Source organism: Clarias gariepinus, chromosome 27, assembly GCF_024256425.1.
Source record: "Clarias gariepinus isolate MV-2021 ecotype Netherlands chromosome 27, CGAR_prim_01v2, whole genome shotgun sequence".
NCBI classification, from domain to species: domain Eukaryota; kingdom Metazoa; phylum Chordata; class Actinopteri; order Siluriformes; family Clariidae; genus Clarias; species Clarias gariepinus.
In genome coordinates, this window is record NC_071126.1 from 12101701 (window position 1) to 12121173 (window position 19473).

The 19473-nt window shown below is 34.9% G+C and overlaps 1 protein-coding gene across 1 annotated transcript in view; it reads left to right on the forward strand.

The window, feature by feature from the left end:
• Positions 1-16327, forward strand: part of rps29 (ribosomal protein S29) — a 52850-nt gene extending 36523 nt beyond the window's left edge. Inside the window, exon 4 of the mRNA XM_053489285.1 lies at positions 16313-16327. The gene's annotated coding sequence lies outside the window, so the exon portion shown is untranslated. The remainder of the gene's footprint in view (positions 1-16312) is intronic.
• Positions 16328-19473: the final 3146 nt, after the last annotated feature.

The window sequence follows — 19473 nt, forward strand, 5'->3', positions numbered from 1 at the left end:
AGGACCTCTGCTGTTCTTAATATACATGCTTCCCCTGGGAAACATCATTAGAAGACATGGGATTAGTTTCCATTGTTATGCTGATGATACCCAATTATATATCTACCCAAGTTGTCTAGATTAACTGAGTGTGTCCAGGACATAAAAGATTGGATGACCAATAACTTTCTTTTACTAAACTCAGACAAGACAGAGATATTACTCATCGGCCCAAAAACCAGCACACAACAGCTTTCACAATTCAGCCTGCGTTTAGAAGGATGTACTGTTACTACTAGCTCAACAGTAAAAGACCTGGTCTAAGACCTGGACCTAATATTAGACAGTAACTTGTCCTTTGAAAATCATATTTCCAATATCACAAAAACAGCCTTTTTCCATCTTAGAAATATCGCCAAACTTAGGAGCATCTTATCCGTATCTGATGCAGAAAAGCTTCATGCATTCATGACCTCCAGACTGGACTATTGTAATGCATTACTAGGTGGTTGTCCTGCATCCTCAATAAACAAGCTTCAGTTAGTCCAAAATGCAGCCGCCAGGGTTCTCACTAGATCCAGAAAATATGATCATATACAGTAACCCCAATATTATCATCCCTGCACTGGCTACCTGTTCAGTTTAGAATTAATTACAAAATAGTATTACTTGCATACAAGGCTTTAAATGGTTTAGCTCCCACATACCTAACCAGTCTTCCGATACGCTATAATCCACCACGCTCCTTAAGATCACAAAATTCTGGACTTCTTGTAATTCCCAGAATTTAAAAATCTACAAAAGGGGGTGGGCTTTTTCATATTTAGCTCCAAAACTTTGGAATAGCCTTCCAGACAGTGTTCGGTGCTCAGACACAGTTTCCCAGTTTAAAAGTAGACTCAAGACACATCTCTTTAATCTGGCATACACGTAACTCATCCCATAACTTCATACTTCAGTACATTTATCCTGAATGGCAACTATGCTAATTCTCTCCATCTGTTTTGTACTTTCCTACCCATCCCGAGGCATCTTGAGATTGTACCAGCTTCAGTAGATAAAGGCCAACCCTGCGATGATCCTAAGGCATCCAAAGAAGGACCAGCTCCAGCTGAATTCTGCCTTATTATGGTTGGAGCTACACATCCTGCTCCTGTGCTCCTAGTGATCCAGATCCCATCTGCCCTCTGCACCTAATGACTCATCCCTATGTTGAACTGGACTTCATGTTAATTTAAAGAATTTCTGTTATATTGTACTTTCAGCTGCATAACACACATGGTGTTATATCATCTATATCTGTTATCACCCAAATGAGGATGGGTTCCCTGTTGAGTCTGGTTCCTCTCAAGGTTTCTTCCTATTGCCATCTTAGGGAGTTTTTCCTTGCCACTGTCGTCATCACCCTTGGCTTGCTCATCAGAGAAATTTCATTCATTCATCTCATTATTATCTAGACACATTTTTCTCACACATACACAATTTATTATTATTATTATTATTATTATTTTATTTTATATATATACAGTATATATATATATATATATATATATATATATATATATATATATATATATATATATATATAATTTATTTATTTATTTATTATTTTAATTACTTATTCTTTTTTTATGAATTTCTTTCATTTTTGTAAAGCTGCTTTGAGACAATGACCATTGTTAAAAGCGCTATTTAAATAGAATTGAATTGAATTGAATTGAATGTCATGTCTAGGGGTTGGGTATATGAGACAACAAGTGAATACTCACTTGTTTAAGTTTCTGGTTTGGAGGCAGAAAAATTAGCCAAAAGTCAGAATATGAGTAACCTTAACAAGGACAGATTTGTATGGCAAAAAGGCTGTGACTGAACGAAACCATCTCCAAAAAGTGTGTGTGTGTGTGTGTGTGTGTGTGTGTGTGTGTGTGTGCCTATGTTTTATGAAGGGGAGTCTGGTATGCAGTGGTTAGTACTTTACACAAGACATCCAATAATAAAGGGCAAACATTGAACCAGCCAAGTTCACCCAAACCTCAGTGATGTGCGTGAAGAAAAAAAAGGGCTAGGCCATCTGGTTCAATTGCACAGAATAGCTTCTGTAGCACAAACTGGTGAAAAAGTTAATCCTCCCTTGTTAAAGGTGTCCTAACACATAAAGTATTACAGCTTTCTGAGTATGTGGCTGCACTGCTGCAGTGAATTTGTGTGTGCTTTATTTTATGTTCTCCTATTTTCTATGTGTTTCATTTCGCCTTTTACTGTAAGTTAAGGGAATCAAAACCAGGTTAAGTGTTTTCCATTTTTCTCTAAAAAAGATCTATTGTGCTAACTAGCTAGCGACATTTTACTGAAGAAGGTACTAACGGCAAGCTAAACCTATGAAAAAATTATAAAACTGCAAAATGAAAAAAAACCCCACAATTTTACACAATATTGTTTTAACAAAAATAAAATAACAAGGTATATACAGTAAGTTGCATTGGTTATGAAGTTCAGACAGTCATATTGTGAAAAAGCCAGGACAAGCTAACAGCCACTGTCCAATAAAAAATTAGATATAATTTTCTCTGGTAAACCAACCAATACAGCGCTCATTGACTCCCAGTGAAGCTTTGGATGCATGCATGCGAAAAAAGCTGGTTGTTGAGTGAACATTAATCTTTGATCCCATTAAACGCTGTGTGCTTGAATTTTCCATAGGATCCTATGGAGGAAGTGTGTCATCCGGACTTATCTATCTACCTAAAAACAGCATACAATGCTATTTGATATTCTATGCCTCTGAATTTCACTAAAAGTTATAAATAATGGTAGATGTTAGGTGTTTGGGTATCACATTTTAATGAAACGCAGGGCTTCTTTCATACTGTGTTTGCAAGATGAGTTTTAAAAATAGATGACTGCATGATAGCAGTATGTATTGCTTTATCATATGTCACCCTGATGTTTAAACGGTTTGGCGTGCATGTGCACAGAGATGAATTTCCAGTTATTCATATACATACAGTATAAATGGCAACTACAGTTTATTAAACACTAGAATATCCAGTTCTTCGCTATACAGTATATGTAAACAAAGAGAGAAAATGTGTTATATATATATATATACAGTATATATATATATATATATATATATATATATATATATATATATATTCAGTGGGGCAAAAAAGTATTTAGTCAGCCACCAATTGTGCAAGTTCTCCCATTTAAGGAGATGAGAGAGGCCTGTAATTTTTATCATATTTATACCTCAACTATGAGAGACAAAATAAGGGAATAAGGGAATAAAAAGAAAATCCAGAAAATCACATTGTAGGACTTTTGATAATTTTATTTTCAAATTATGTTGGAAAATAAGTATTTGATTATAACAAAATTTCATCTCTATACTTTGTTATATACCCTTTGTTGGCAATGAAAGAAGTCAAACGTTTTCTCTAAGTCCTCTGCTGGTATTTTAGCCCATTCCTCTATGCAGATCTTCTCTAGAGCAGTGATGTTTTGGAGCTGTCGCTAGGCAACACAGACTTCTAACTCCCTCCTAAGATTTTCTATGGGGTTGAGATCTGGAGACTGGCTAGGCCACTCCAGGACCTTGAAAGGCTTGAATGTGTTTGGGATCATTGTCATGCTGAAAGATTCGGCCACGTTTCATCTTTAATGCCCTTGCTGATGAGGGAGGTTTTCACTCAAAATCTCACGATACATGTCCCCATTCATTCTGGTTCCTTTGCAGAAAAACAGCCCCAAAGCATGATGTTTCCACCCCCATGCTTCACAGTAGGTATGGTGTTCTTTGGATGCAACTCAGCATTCTTTCTCCTCCAAACACAAAGTTCTATTTTGGTTTCATCTGACCATATGGCATTCTCCCAATCCTCTTCTAGATCATGCAAATTACTCTCTAGCAAACTTCACACGGGCCTGGACATGTACTGGCTTAAGCAGGGGGACAGGTCTGGCACTGCAGGATTTGAGTCCCTGGTGGCACAGTATGTTACTGATGGTAGCCTTTGTTATTTTGGTCCCAGCTCTCTACAGGTCATTCACTAGGTCCCTCCGTGTGGTTCTGGGATTTTTTTGCTCACAATTCTTTTTGACCCCACGGGGTGAGATCTTGTGTGGAGCCCCAGATCGAGGAAGATTATCAGTGGTCTTGTATGTCTTCCATTTTCTAATAATTGCTCCCACGGTTGATTTCTTCACACCAAGCTGCTTACCTATTGCAGATTCAGTCTTCCCAGCCTGGTGCAGGTCTACAATTAGCAAAAAATCAGCAGGTCAGCAAAAAAAGGTCTGTGAGAGCCAGAAAATCTTGCTTGTTTGTAGGTGACCAAATACTTATTTTCCACCAATAATTGGCAAATAAATGCTTTAAAAATCCTACAATGTTATTTTTTTTATTTTTCCTTCTTATTTTGTCTCTCATAGTTGAGGTATACCTATGATGTAAATTACAGGCCTCTTTCATCTTTTTAAGTTGGAGAACTTGCACAATTGGTGGCTGACTAAATACTTTTTTGCCCCACTGTGTATATATTTATATATAATATATTTATATCCGCCTGTCCGCCTTATTCAAGAAGAAGAACAAGCACCAGGGCCAATAAGAACAGAAGCCATGTTTTTGTCTGATCACCAATATGTGTACTCATTGTTTGGCTAATGTTACATTGATCATGATGGGATCTGCAGGCTTAGCACAAACACAGAGGCATTTGTGTGTAGGATCCTGAGGGCTGAACCACTCATACTTAGTATTCCTCAAAGGGCAGTGCTGGCAACTTAGGCTGCTTGGCACACGGCTGTGTATTTTGGCATTCTGAATCTTTGGCTAGACTAAATTTATATGCAAAATATAAAACCTTCAGTGATGCTTTTTGATTGTTGTATGCCACATTTTAAAGCCAAAGTCAGCTTTAAATTTTTTTAAAATAAAACCCCTGTCTTTTGTTCTGTAAAATCTCTCTTTCACACACACACACACACACACACACACACACACTTTTATCCATGTACTGTATATGATCACACAAGGTCCTTTTCCTCTGTGGTGGTTGCTGTGATTGTAACCTTTTCTACAATTTCAGAATAATTAAAAAACAGTGGATAGCACTTTAAAACAAAAAAAGATTTGTTTTGTTAAAAAAGCTTTATAGACAAGAGGTTTTGCTCTGAGCAATATCTATTTGTTAATGCAAATATCTAGTCAGCCAATCACATGGCAGCACCTCAATGCATTTAGTCATATAGACATGGTCAAAACTGAAATAAATTTGAACATGGTATGGTTTCTGGTGCAATACGGTCTGGTCTAAGTATTTTTGAAACTGCTGAGATACTGAGATTTTCACACAAAACCATTTCGAGGGTTTACAGAGAATGGTCTGAAAAAGCGAAAAAATCCAGTGAGCTGTTCTCTGGAGAAAAATGCCTACAATTTGCATGGGCTCACTAGAATAGGACAATAGAAGATTGGAAAAATGTTTTCTGGTCTGACGAGTCTCAATTTCAGAATTTGACATAAACAACATGAAAGCATGGATCCATCCTGCCTTGTATCAATGGATTAGGCCAGTGGCTGTGGCATAATTGTGTGGGGGATGTTTTCTTGGCACATTGTGGGCCCCTTAGTACCAGCTGAACATTGCCTTCTTGAGTATTGTTTTTAACCATGTCTGTCCCTTTATGACCACTGTTAAAAGTTTAAAAACACCTCAGACAGGTTTCTTGTGCATGACAATGAGTTTACTGTACTCAAATAGTCTCCACGGCCATCAAATCTCAATCCAACAGAGCACCTTTGAATGCTTGTGTGTGTGTGTGTGTGTTATATCTTTAGTATAAATTTTATGTCTGCATTATTATGTACAAAAACGTGCATTATTTCAAAACATAAAACTAGTGTTTACTTTTCAGGCATGCCTACAAGTATTTTTTAAATATTAATGTTTAGAAATATGTGGTTGATATGATAAGCATATATTTAGGTTTTATATATATATATATATATATATATATATATATATATATATATATATATATATATAAAGGTCATTTCAAGACTATTTTGTTTTAATTTTGATAATTACGGCTTCATGTGCAGTATCTGAAGATACATTTTTTTTTAAGTCTAAGTAAATTACTATTCATACAGTATCTTTGCAGATCTCTCAGTCTAGTCCTGTACCCACAACCATAATCATGACGATCCACAAGAGGATAAGTCAGAGAAGGTCATCGCTGAAAGGCCTGGCTGTATTGAAGCATATTCATAGAAAGTTGACTGTAAAATAAAAAGAGGTAGGAAAAAGTGCACAAGCAACAGGGATGACTGCAGCCTTAAGAAGATTGTGAAGCAAAGCTGATGCATGAGCTTGGGAGATCTTCAAAGGCAGTGGAATGAGGCTGTGTGCATCAAGAGCCACCATGCAGAGATATCTTCAAAAAATGGGCTACAACTATTGCACTGCACTGGTCAGGAATGGCTAGTATCAAGCCATTCCTAACCAGAGACAACGTCAGAAACTCTTATATGGGCTAAGGAGAAAAAGAACTGATCAAAATGATATCTCAAAATATTACAATATATTTCATAATATTAAGCAAAAAAGGATTTACAATACAGATATTGTAAAAAACATATTTTTATTTACATTCTTAGTACTTGACCTGGGCTCCTTTTGCAGTTAATTGTAGTAGTCGCACTGTAGGTACAGTAGGTGCTAAGTCCTGCTGAAAAAGGAAAATGGCATCTTCATGAAGCTTCTCAACCGGTAGCTAAAATCTTCTGGTAGATAAAATGAAATGGAACCCCAAATCATAATTTACTGTGTAAACTTCACACTGGGCTTCAAGCAAATTAGCTTGCTCGACAATTTTCTTATGGCTGCGGTCATCCCATACTACACTTTTTGTTTCCAGTCCAACTTTCCCAGAATATGCTTCAATTTTAATATTATTGTAATATATATATATATATATATATATATATATATATATATATATATATATATACAAGGCAGGGACAGGGTGCCAATCCATCGCAGGGCACACACACATACAGTACACACACTCACACTCTCATTCACCCATTATGGGCAATTTGAGAACACCAATTAACCTAACCTACATGTCTTTGGATTGTGGGAGGAGACCAGAGTTATATATATATATATATATATATATATATATATATATATATATATATATAACTCTGTATATATTATTGTAATTTACTCAAACTTTAAAATGAAATATTCCTTTCAATTTACCTCCTTCAAATATTTCTTAATCTGTCAAGGTAAAGACTGTGATCAATGGTGTCAAAGTTCAACACAAGCAAGGAGACCTGATCCCTGATCAGAGTCCAGTAGTGGTAATTTACCACTTTACCCAGTGCTGTCTCTGTGCTATGTTGAGGCCTAAATCCTTACTGATATATTTCATGAATTAATTTTCTGGCTACAACTGTTTATAGGATCTTGGAGATAAAGGGGAGATATGACATTGTCCTAAAGTGGGATTACTGCCAGTGGTTAAGGTCAGGTTTCCTAATTAGGGATTATTATTTACTTCATTGGAAAGATATTCTGTGTGTATACTATAATCTAACCTAAGTTCTTTCTATCGAAATCAAGCATGGATCACATCTATGGCCTCCTAAAAGTCCAATTTACCAGATGGAAAGTAATCCATTAACAATAACACCCCAAAGTAATTTTTATATAGAATTAGACACACTATTCACATTAATAGAAACGCCTATAGAACTGTTCATTAGGGTGATTGCTCAAGCAATTACACTGTTGTTCTACTTAGGTTTTATCCCTAACTTTATTTTACACATTTTTTTTGGCATATATTACCACTGATCCAACTCTGGTATGTTTGTTCAGATGCCATGATGTTCTGGTGTAAAAATGGTTGTAATTTCCACTGTCTTTCATTTGTTATGGTCACTTTTTTATCCATCTTTTTTTCTATTGAAGTGAGCAGGTAATTGGTCACCACTTGGGACATTACTTGCTCTGCCATGTGCACAGTGTCCTTTCTACAGTGTCTAGATCATATTTCCCCCCATTCCAATGTTTGATGTAAAAAATTAACTGAAGTTGAACTTGAATTGTATCTGGATGTTTCATTGTGCTGCCACTACATGTTTAAATGACTGGATAACTGCCTAAATGAGCAGTTATCTCATAATGCTGTTCTTTATGTAGTGGACAGTGAGTTTACAATCACACAATAATGATATTTTAGATGAGCCAAACATTTACTAAATATGACAAATCAACATATTGACTGACTGACTGCAATAGCTTCTGCACATTATAGATGCAAGAAAATAACACAACTGTCAATTAAAACTAAGATCATTACCAGCATGCTGCTCTCCTGCTCTATTCATGTGTCATGTAATGTCATCTGTGCAATTATTTTGCATGATGATTGCTGCATTAAAAGAGAAACTATCTTATTATGTCCCCTCATACGGCAGTACATATTTTAAAATGAGTTCCATTACTTTGTCGGGTGGCATGGTGGCATAGTGCGTATCATTGTTGTCTTATAGATTAACCCTTAAAACTCAAAAGGCAAGATAAATGCTGGAAACACGGCATAGGTCAATAAATGATTAAAAAAAAAAAGTGTTTATATGAAAGATTGGTCAATGTGTTTACAAGGAAGCTTCAGAATTAAAATTAATGTGTATTTTGCTTTTGGATATGTCAGGTCAAACAATTATTAATTTTATAATGGGTAAATTTTACCACTAAAAGAATATGGGAATGACATCACAAAAATGTAGAACTCACAAAATGAGCATAATATTTATATTTTTTGCTCTTAGAAACACCCGGAAACAACAATAAAAACGTGTGATCATGTGTATCTGTACTTTAGTCATGTTCAAATGAACAAAAATTCTGTTATATTATATATCATATTGACCATTTTGTGCTGAAAAAAGGATATGTAACACAAATACACTCATTCACACACTGTGGGCAATTTTAGGAATACCAATTAGCCTAATCTGCAGGGCTTTGGATTGTGGGAGAAAACCAGAGTACACAGAGGAAACCCACCCCGCACAAGGAGAACATGCACACAGGGATTCGAGCCTGGCTGAGAATTGAATCCGAACCCTGGAGGTGCAAACCGATATTGCTAACCACTACACCACCTTAATTAAATTTAATTAAATGTAATTAATTTTTTATTTAATTTTGACAATTGTCATTGTCACAAAGCAGTTTTACACAATCAAAAGAAAATTATGGAACCTAAAATTCTTTAACATTTATTTCCAGCGTACTAATAAAGATTTTCTAAAGTTTGTTCTAAGATTGTTTGTTTTTTAAATTCCATATAAGAAAATATACAAGGCCATCAAAGGTTAAACTGTAAACATGTTTAACAGAGTTACTGAACCAAATTAATTAAGTGCCAATAAATATTATTGAAATGCCATGGAAATATTTACATTGTTTATTTTTTATAGACTTACATATATATAGAGGTTTGAATCCTAACGCAAACATGAAATTTGGACCTCAGCTCTCAGAAAATGTATTGACTGGACCTTATTAAATTTGAAGTCAGTACCCTGCTATACGTCTTGGTAATTAGACATTTTTCTGCTCTGAACACAGAAAGTGAAGTTTGTTACCTGAAATGTAAATACAATGTAAATACGCTGGCAATTTGGGCCAAATTCCACAACTCTTGTTCTGTGCAAAAACCAACTGTCCAAAGGCTTGTTCGTGGCCATGTAAATATTTTTTTGAGAAAAAAGTGTAGAGCAGAACAACTTTTAACAACCAAGACCTAAAGAAAAGTGTGGCATGTACTGTATGTATATGCACCTCAATTATGATTTAAGACAGAAAAAAATCTATGATCATTTAAAAAAATGTCTAAATAATTAAGAGCCCTTTCTAAAGGAGTAACATATGAGAAATAAATTCTGTCTCAGTGCTTTTAAAGAAATGTAATTTTTAATGACACATTTTACAAGGTTTCGGCAGGGTCGTATACACGGTCCTATATATAATGTTATTTACTTAAAAGCATTCTGGGATTAAAGAGCATTTTATAGTGCACTGCTGTACAACCTATACATGTCACTGCCTCTTTCTCCTTATGTTCACACTCTACACTTTATTTCAGATCCTCTCTTTTTGTTTGCTACAGCAATGGTCTTATACTAAAAAGAAGCTTCTGGGAACTTCTGATAAGCTCTAAGGTACTGTAAACATAAACAGTTCAGTGTCAAGTTGTGACTCCTCTTCAGAGCTTTGCGAAAAGTGAGCAAGCTTTAGTGGTGCTGCTGCATAAACATGCTCTCCTGCATCTAGAAAGGGAATCCCTGCATATATTTTCTTTACATTTTTTTATTTTTTTTTTTGCTGCAGAGACAACTGTATGACCACATTTGCCCTCTATTAAATTGCTGAAGAGCTTTGGCTAGAACTTGAGATACAGTGTGTCATCTTCCAGGTGCAGTAAGATAATCCTCTTCTCTGCAGATTATTGCCCAGCTCCTGCAGAAATCCTCAAATTCGAGCAATAATTAAAGGTAGCTCATCTTTATTCATGAGCTTTTTGAAAGCAGACATGAAAGGAATTGGAGTTGAGTATGTCTCACATTTCAGAGACAAGCTGTAACATTTTTTACAGCAGAAGTTCTCGAAATATTAGTCATGCCATGTAAGTCTTTTGCAATTGCAGAAGCTTATTTGACTGTGTCTGTTTAAGAAAGCACACAATTGCTTTATACAGGTTGGCCATAAGTATCATCGATAAAAATATTTAATACAAATGCACGGATTGTGGACTACTGTAACGTAACAAACCTTGGAGGCCTCCCCTTTGGATGTTTTATGCATATTTTTGGAGAAGTAGCCTTGTCTGCCTCTAGTGTGAGACTGACAGGGGAGGGTGCCTCATCGGCTTTTGTCTGGAGCTGGAAGTCTAAGGCCACCCTGGTGGCACCTGATGTACGCTTCTCTAGCAAGGCTGTTCTATCGGCCCCAGGCTTGGGTTCTTTATAGACACACAACCCCAAAAATGTTTAGAGGGTGGCTCAAAGTGGATCATGGAGAATCCCCTCCTTAGTGTTTGAATAATTTTATTGCTGTTGATTTAGACCCTGTGCTCTTGGGCTGCCAGGTTCTTTGCCCACTCATGGTGTTGATGAGCACAGACACCATGAAGTTTATCCAGTACCTTTTTTTAATGGTTGGTTCTGCCAACCTACTCCCCCAAAAATTGTTTAGGGGATGCTCATACCCTCAATAATTGTTTAGGTACTCTTCCAACTCAAGCAGAGAGCATAAACCATAGCCAGTCTCCCTTTTTTAGGTTGGCCCAATAGAATTTGCACTGGAGTGGGAACTACTCTGTGACACCACTTTAGGGAGCTGGAATGGCAATGAACCAATATTGGGCAAACTGAAGAGTGCCAAATTCAGATGTGGAGATCGCAAAGATGCAATGTCTCAATTCACTTGCCTCATGTTTTTATTAGTCTAGTGATCTGTCAGCAATTAAGGGTGGAGTGGATGCAAGTGCAGGCTTACCTTTATAAAACATTGTAAATGGAATAAACATAAATGATAAACGGAAATACTATGTCATACAGTACGCGGCACCTATGATTTAGGAAAATTCTCGCTGAAAAATAACTAGGGAAAAAAAACCTAAATAATGTGATATCAGAAAGATAATAAATATGATTCATGCGATATTTACATCTCACATTCACCATACATACCAGTTTCTAGTGCAAATGATTACAGACAAATAATGAAAAAATAAATAGGTAACTAAATTGATACCTCAGCACAAGAATATTTTTAAGACACAGATGCTGTAGTAAATTCAACATTTTCATTTCACATATAAATTTCCTTCATTCATCCAATCACACAATGAGAATTTTCCACTTGGAGACTGATGCATCTTTTATCATCATCATCATCATCATCATTATCATCAATAATAATAATAATAATAATAATAATAATAATAATAACAACAACAATAATAACTATTATATAATAGTAATAATAATAATAATTATTATTATTGTTGTTATTATTATTCAAATAATGATAATCATCATTATTATTATTTTTTACAACACAATTAAATACCCCATATTTTTTTTGGTGTATTTTGGTATAGACACTTTATTACATTTATCAAGACAATATGCTAAAATGCAAAATTAGTAGGTGTTCAAATGTGACTTTTTGTGAATTTTATTCATATTAGAGGTGACTGAACTACAACACCCTTGCTTGTCAAAAGCAAACAGTTCATTTACACCTACCTATCACTCAAGCTATAAAATATAAAAGATCTCGGTGAACTCTGTTGACTATGAATGTCACAGCATATAATCTATATATTAAACGATTTAGGTGGGCCCATGTGTTTGAAAGAGTCTCCATTCTCATAACTTATAAGCAAGTGTTATTACAGAATGAAGGGGGATAAAGGGGATTAAGTAGAAAAAAATTATTCACATTTTTTCTCCTCTGTTACTTATGTTTTTTTATTTTTTTTTCACTTGCTAAGAATATAAATCATAGCTATAATGTTGCCACAAAAAACTGGTAGAAGAATTTCCTGAAATATATTACTAATATTGTGTATTAATATTATATAAAATAATGCTTTAGTATTATTGCTGATTAATTCTAGTTAAGTATTAATGCTGATTTTGCTAAGTTTATTTCAAGGCAAGGATTATAAACAATTTTCAGCAATTAGTTTGGAGATCTGATGCATTTTATTTTTACACACACACACACACACACACACACACGCACACACACACACACACACACACACACACAATAAGTAAATAAATAAATAAATAAAAAATATTCATCTACATGTGGACAAAGATGAAATGGTTATGACTGGGCCTACTGGAGCTTTGCAGTCAGATATCCAACACACTGTTTCAATATTTGCAGAAGCCATAAAGGCTCCACTTCCCTTTGGACACAAGCCACTCCTGTTAGAAAATCTTTGTCAAGACATTATTGATAAAGTCCTTTTCATTGGACCAGACCCTTAGCCAAGATTTTAAAGACAACCAGTGATTAAAGATCTTTCATCAGCTGAAGCACAAAGATTTAAATTCCAGCAGATATCTTACATACGCACAAATTATTAGGTACCATTTATAAGAGGACGTTGTCTTTGTGAATGTCTTTCTAAGCCGACCTATTCTCTATCCTCTTTACAGAGGAGAGACGATCTCTTCCTCAGTTCTAGGACAGGGGTTAATAGATGTTGCAGTGGTGAATGTTCAGTGAACCCGTCAGTGACCCAACTCATTCTTTTGAGCACTGTAGAGCACACAACAAAATGGCCAAGGTTGTCGCGAGGTGCTTTCAAGCACATATCCATCAATATTTGCTGTCTCTGAATCCCTCAGTGTTTCCACAGCTTCTCGGAATATGGTCTGTCTTAACAAAAGTAAATATATTTTCTCATAAGTGGCTGTTAATTATGTATTTTTTGCACTGAAGTGCTCGACCTCTGCCATACACTATTACTCCGTACATCTGAAGATGAAAAAGACTTTAATCAGATAAAGAGTTTCTGACATCAGACTGCATGATAAGGGCACAAGCCTAGAACAAAAAAAAAAAAAAAAAATGGGACAAAGACAAAAATAAATAAAGGTGGGAAACTGAAAGAGGCAAATCACATTATTTTTGTTCACAGAGCTGAGCAAACTATGCAGTAGACCTAATATATTTTGCATATAGGCAACAGAACTAGGAAACATTAACAAGGCATGCAGTGTAAAATAAAGATTAATGTTCAGAACAGGATAAGATGGATCACATTAATACATTACAAAGTGTCTTCATGCTGCAGTTTTGGGGCTGACAGTGCAGCCTTCCTATGTGATGAGCAATTACTGTATCCTAGTTTGGGTTTGTATCATGATGATTCATTCATTTCCACAGTGTAATTATGTGTATAAGGGCACCATTTGGAAAACACTGAACTCATCAATCTTTTGGCCCCCGATCCCCCTCCCCTTCCATAATTCACCCCACTGAGACAACTCTCTGTGATGCCAAACCACCCTTAATTGTCCTGATTCCAGACGCCGTCTAATTACATCAAGTGCTTTGGATCTCGTTATGGGAGGAAAAAAAATACTTTCTCTTGTTCTTCTTTTTTTTATTTGTATTTTTAGAGTACGCTGCATGCTTCTCCGGCATGTAGTGAAATTCCCTCGTCACCTTGGCCGCCAGCAGCTGCGCCCTGGATAAACAAACATGCATCGCTGAGCATCATTCAGACTGTGCACATTGGCTTGATTGAAAATGTCCCTATGCAGTTGCAGTGGCCTTGATCCTTCTAAGCTGACTAATAAATAAATAAATAAATAAATAAATAGTGCTCATTCAACAAGTGCATGTTTACGGTGTGGAGACGGAAGTGGGTGGGGCCAGGGTCAACAGCAGCCGGACGTATTCAGGTAGAGTCTCATGATGCAGAAATGCTGAGCATCTCTTTACAGTAAAAACTGTCAAGATAACAAATGGGAACAATCTGCCTTTTCACAATAGCAACTGCGCTTGCAAGCTTGGGTTTTATCATCATAACACAGGTACCTTCCCACATGAGCTGATTATTAATAAATTCCTGAGTAAGGATAAAGTGCACACGTATATCCATTTCAAGCTCTGCTCAGAATGCATAATAGCATTAGGATCCTTGGGATCAAGGACATTAAACATCCCTTTTTCTTTTATGTATTTTAGACTAGGTCATGCTAGAATTATTTAATCTAATTGGTCAGAAGGTATTGAGAGATTATGTTTAACAGCATGGCTCAGACAGTAGTACAAGATGTTACTTAAATCTGAGATTTTTACTCATTTGTTCATATTAATACGCAATCATTTCAATCGTAACAGCTCATTCAAATGGACTTGTATGGTGGACACCTAATATAATAATATATAATAAATAACAATAAATTAATAATATTAATACAGAAGGTCTTATCTAAGATTAAAATACTGTAAATAAATAAAATAACTATGTTATAATTCCAAAAAGAGAAAAGATAATCATTGATATAGTTACATTTTCTGTAAGGACATGTTAAATATTTATGAAAAGCTGGATACTGTGAAATTGTATTTAACCCAAAAAATTTACTCAAGTAATTGTAAACAAAGAGTTGCTTCTTTTAAGTTTCCTTACGTAAAAAAAATCTTTCAATTTTGATTAATGTCATGTTTATCTACTGAAATAAATACTAGACCAGCCTGTCATTGGACCAACCAAACAAATAAACAAATTATTTTAATTAAAAAACAATTAAAAATACTGTGATACAACCAGTTGGTATTACCAGATTAGCAAGATGTATCTAAACCTGATTTTTCACATTAGATTGAGTACATGCCAGGGTGCACTATGCAATAAATTAAGCTAAATTACACCCCATGTGTGAAGTACAAGAATAAAGAAACCATTCCACCAATCCTCGTTTACAAGTGCTGATTGGCTAGCACATCAATGTGATTGTCAGTTACCTGGACATGGACCATGGATCACACCCACTTTTGTCTCCATGCTGCTGACACTTCTGGCTCATTTTCAAGCAACTTGATCAGGCACGGGTTCAGGTACTGTAAAGTAAGATTATAAGTATGATCTGAAGGTCAGTAGAACTCTTGTGCTTGTGCTTTTGGTTTGTGCTTTACGCCATTAATAATGTAATTTTTATTGCTTACAATTATTTGGCACATCCTTTAACCATATTGTATTCTGTATCCCCATTTTTTACTTGCATTATACAAGGTAGCAATACTAGTAAAACAAAAACAAAAAAAAAACAAAGCACATGGGTTGATTTTTTTTTACAATACAAGACATATTGCCAACCACTGCAGCACTGACTGTAAATTTTTAACAAGTAAATCAATGATTTATTTTTAGTGTTTGTAAGCCGCAGCTTTTAAAATAAAACTACAGCACAGCATAGTGGCTACTTACATCAATATTAGGTGGTTTCTTCTTTATCCATAAAAAAATCACCAATGCTGAAAGTTATTTAACATTCTAGCTGTAATGTCCTTTGTCTATAAACTTGTGCAGTGTTTAAACCAACCAGTCAAATAATTGATAGAACGTGTTAAAAATGTAAAATAAATTGGCTTAAAAACAGTTTATATCTTGTACCTTGCAAAAGTTTCATGAACTTGTAAAGTAGTTGAATACAACCAATAAATAGTACATTTATTTATTCATTATTAATTTATACTTTTGATCTGGTTAAAAAATTCAGAACATTTTAGAATTCTGCAGAAAACAAATCTCTACTAGACATGATCATGTTATCAACAGCATCAACTTCATGTTTATACTGTTTATCATTAGCTTGGTCAGTTAGTCATCCCGGAAATTATTAAAAGTATAAAAATGTAAAGTATTTGTACTTTTGTTCATAAAGTACATTTTAGGCCACATGCCTACTGTAGTACTTCTACTTGAGTAAAATAAATTAAAACGGTACTTCTACTTGAAGTGGAGTACTTTAGGCAAGTACTTACTTTTAATTAAGTATTGAGTTTGTGTATTTCTGCTAGTGACATATTAATAAATTGAGAATTAAATTTTTTATTTTATCTTGATGATTGTGATTAAAAGCTACACATTTAAAAGTTAAGATGCTAAATTTAATCTATTTGTTTGATGTATTATGTACAGTGATTGATAGAAAAGACCTTTGAGATTTGTAATAAATACTTTAAAGTTCTAATTAAAATGTATAAAACTGTAAAAGGGCAAGTATTTTATATCATTAATACTTAAGTATGGTACAGTATAAATTCTTCGAACCAATACAAAGGTCCATTACTTAACTATTCTTCATCCCTTGCATTTAATGAAAAAGCCTTGGCCAATAGGGCATTTTCTAATTTCCCAGAAGCATGATGCATTTGGTTTTTTAATGTCATGTTAACAAGATATAAAAAAAGAGAGGCTGGTGAAAAAAACAGCTTATATCTGCTAAAACATTAGTGAAAAGGAATCATATTTTTTTTATGTATGTTTAAAGCTTCTTGGATTTTTATTCAAGGTATCTATTACACCTTGAGAATGTCTACAGGGTGATTCTTTATTTTGGAACACAAGAGAGATACTGGAACTGCGGGTTGCTGGAGAACTTGAGTAGCTCATCTCACATTTAATTAATAAAATTAAAATGTTGATAGATAACTAATTGCTAATTGCTATGGTATAAGATGAATAAAAACTGAGACCTGCTATTAAAATACTAAATAAATTATTTTATGCAGCTTTTGGATGGTAAAGCATCACACCACAATATCATGTTTTATCTCCTTATTATTATTATTATGTTTTATCTAACTTAGTAGTAGTAGTAGTAGTAGTAGTAGCAGTAGCACCTGAAATATGATAAATAAAAAAAAATCACTCCAGAAAAGCAATTTAACAGAAATGACTATTGCAATGTTTTCTGTGCAGTGTGACAGACTCTCAGTGTTCACAGGCTAGAACTTAATGATGCATGGGAATCAAAATGTATAGTTGGTCCAGTCTGAGGAGTAGCAGCTGATCACACTGCACCTGGAGCCAGACAGACAGAGAAGCTGAGGCCAACACCTGGCTTCACACTGAGACTAATGACCCTGTTCTTTATGGAGGTTTAGACGAGATAATAGGTTCTGTTTTCATGGTCTAATTCTGTCTGTTACAGAAAGCAGGGTCACAGCAGTGAAAGCATGTTTTTCATTTCTGCAGTATGATCATGTCTTTCATTCCTGAATTGGAAGTGGAATATTGTTAGAAATGGGAAAAGAAGTTCAGAAAAATAATGTAAATTATAATAATAATAATAATAATAAAAAAAATAATAATAATTAAAAGGCTTTTTGAAAAATCACATCATTTCACTTAATTAAAGAGATTGTAAAAAAGACATTGAAATTAAAGGGAAAGTACCCCAAATTTTACACTTATGTTTAAGTAGTGAGGTATACAATACTAATTAAAATATAATAATTGTGTTTAATTTAATGACCTCATAAAAGGTTCTCTTTTAGAATTACATAAAAAATATATATCCCTTTCATAATAATATATTATATAAATAAAATATTCAATTTACATAATTAATAATGTCCTTTTTTGACACAGGCAGTTGAGTTCTGGTGCATCTTACACCTATCAGTGGTCCATGAGGAGCTTCTGCAACTGGATTAAAGTCTAATTGTGCCTAATTGAATTTATTGGACATACAGTGGAACCTTGCATTGCGAGTAACTTGGACTGCAAGCATTTTATAAGACAAGCAAATTTTTTAACTTGTTAAATGAGTGAGGTCTTGATATACAAGTACTGTGGTAAGCATGTGCCAAGTGTCACATGATCACAACTGAGCCAATGGTTCTTTTCTCTCTTGTGCTGTGGGACCATGGGTAATTATCTCCCATGCACAGTCTCAGTGCGCATGCATCACTTGTATAGTCAACATCCCTGTGCGTGTGTACTGTTTACTATAACATTCTAACGCGTGTGTGTGCACGCATAAAGCATTTATTTTCTTTATTTTATGTACAAGTGTAGTGACTGTTCTTTAGTAACTATATTGCAACAATGGCTCACTTAAAGTAAAAAAAAGTAAAAAAAAGTTGTAGCAGTGTGAGAGATTATTATGTTTACAGGAGTGATTCCAGTAGAGAGAGAGAAAGAGAGAGAGAGAGAGAGTGTGTGTGTGTGTGTTTGCTACTGCTTTTGCTCTCTTCTACCACCAGTCATGATTCTTTACAGAATGCAAATTCATTAAAGTGCAGGTTAATTTTGTTTACTTTATATTTTGAAATAATTATTTCATATGAATATTTTTGGGTTGTGAAACGAATCTTTGGAGTTTTCATTATTTCATATGAGGAAATTCACTTTGATACTGCATATGAGTATTTTGATATACAAGCACGCTTCCGGAACAAATTATGCTCACAATTCAAGGTTTAACTAAGGCACACACGTGTCTGTATACTCCGTAAAGAACATGGTGTTTGTCAGAGTGAAAACAAAACCCTGAAGTTGAGAGAATTACCTATAGACCTGTGAGATGGGATTGTGTCAAGACACACTTGGGGAAAGACTACAAGACAATTTCTGCAGCACTAATAGTGCCTAAGAGCACAGCAGCCTCCAGCAATCTTAAATAGAAGAGATAGGGAACAACCAACTGTCTTCCCAGACCCAGCCACCAATAATTGGGGACCAGTAATTGGGGACACTTTTTTCAGATAAATAAACAAGAATTCAACGATCACTATGAATGAGATCCTGAGTTCCCTTGTGGAGATGGGAGGACCTTACAGAAACACAGCCATCACTCCACCACTCAGACCTCCATGGTATATTGGGCAGACAGAAGTCGCTCCTCACTAAAAG